Source organism: Sceloporus undulatus, chromosome 4, assembly GCF_019175285.1.
Source record: "Sceloporus undulatus isolate JIND9_A2432 ecotype Alabama chromosome 4, SceUnd_v1.1, whole genome shotgun sequence".
NCBI classification, from domain to species: domain Eukaryota; kingdom Metazoa; phylum Chordata; class Lepidosauria; order Squamata; family Phrynosomatidae; genus Sceloporus; species Sceloporus undulatus.
This window is the reverse complement of record NC_056525.1, coordinates 23,156,826-23,158,944: the sequence shown is the minus strand read 5'-3', so window position 1 is coordinate 23,158,944 and position 2,119 is coordinate 23,156,826.

Sequence of the window (2,119 nt, the reverse complement as noted above, 5' to 3'; positions counted from 1 at the left end):
CCTCTCTCTCTCTCTCTCTCTCTCACACACACACACACACATATCCTGGTGTATTTGTAATTAGGGTTATTACAAAAAGCTAAAATGGCATTGTTTCTTTTCCTTTTTCCTTCACAGTCTAGTTATAAGTAAAATTTGTGTTCCTTATTCTGTAAAAGGAAGATACAAATTCTGTTCTAAAGCTCGAGAATGATATAGTTTAACACTGGTTAAGATGAAGGTAAAACACCCGCTCAGTAGTTTTGAATGAAAAAGCCCATGAACTCCAGCTGTGTGTACTTGATGCTCCTATGATAACCTTTTGGTGTTTCCCCCCTCTTTCTCTGTTTTTCAGCTATGCCACCTCTCACACGCATGGCTTTGAGAACATTTAATTTCCTTTCTATGTTTCTCACGGCTTACCTCTATTTAAAACGATGTCAGAGTAGAAATTAGACCAGAGGATTTTGAGTTCAGTTTCATAACACTTGCTGAAAAAAGAATGCTTTCCAAGTTTTCTGTCTGCAATTCATTTGTCCATAACATTTTGGTTTACAGTACTCCACCCACGCTTTGGCACATGTTTCTGTGGTAGGCCAATCTGTTGAGAGTGGTTTTTCCCTGATAATAGTGACAAATGCTGCTGTATCATTTGGTTGAAACTTGTTGAGAGAAAGAGAGAGGTGCTGGATTTTTGGACAGATATCTGTGCAGTTGTTCTGGTGGGCATGTATGAATTAGCCTTCAGTCTTGACTCACATATTTATAGTCAGAACTAGCTGAAAGACTTCTCCCCATGATGTTTCTAAATATTAATTCTGTATACCCTCCAACATTTTACACGTTGAAACCAAGACATATGTACATGTGTGGCAAGGCAACATCAAAGTGTGGCCAGGATAGCAAAAGTTATTAATGAGGAAGGATGCACAAGCTAGGAGAGGCTGTAACAGTTTGCTTTTGCATGAGTGTACTGGGAAGAGAAAGATACTGCCCTCCCTGTCCTTTTCTCCCTGCTGAATTAATCTGATGCAAACTACTTTTGCACTTTGAACTCAGTTTACAGCAATTAAAGTAACCCAAGGGATAAATATGGAAGGTGAGAGGAGGAGAGAAAGGCTTGGACATTTTAGAAGCATCTGGAAAAGTGGGACAGCAGAGAATGAATTGGGACTGTCCCTATCAAATTGATACAGTTGGAGAGTCTGCTTCTGTAGAACTAGAGGAAGTGGGAGAGAGACCTGGCAGATATTTGAGATGATGAAGGATGCAGAGCTAACTGTGGATGATATGTGATCGACAGTTTCTTTCAAGGGATATGGATAAGGCCAAAATGGGGCTTTCTTTGGCTGGGGTGGCCTGAGATATTTGCTGCCTGAGATGGAATAGAAAATAGCATCTCTCTCCCACATCCTTGATTTATTCAAGTCAAGGCCCATAACAGAGCCATTCAAGTTATTTTGGCAGCTCAGGTAGACAGATCTCAAAATGCTCTACCCAGTAAAGTATAATCCTAACAGGATCAATAAATAATTCCATGCCCTTTAATGACTCCAGCCCCCAAACATGCTACTTGAAGTGGGTGCCCCAGTTGGCAGAATGTCAGGCCCTGTGTTAGGATTTGTTCCTTCCCTGGCTTCTTTCTTTCTGCCCAATCTGTGCACCATAAACAAGATATCACCAAATGACTATGGGCAGAGAGGAGACCATGGATAGAGAAGTTGCTTACCCAATGCTCTAGGTAGGCTATAGAGCTGAGAAATCACTCCCTTTCTAATGACAGACTAAATTGTCCAAACAGATAATGAGGACTTTTGCTCACATAAAAAAATGGACCTTGAAGGAGATGCAAAAATCTGAAGGGCACCAAGTTCCCCAGGTCTGCTTTAGGACATGACGTGCCAAGCTCTAGTAAAACTGTAGAGGAAATTAACATAAAAGAAAAACAACTGTTGCCTGTTTTCAACACATTGCACATTTCATTTTGGGGATTCATCTGATAGTAATCTGGAAAATGAAAAACAAATGGTACAGACACAGCTGGAGGGAAGAGAGAGTAGAATCTTAGTCAGTGATATTATTATTATTATTATTATTATTATTATTATTATTATTATTATTATTATTATTATTATTATTA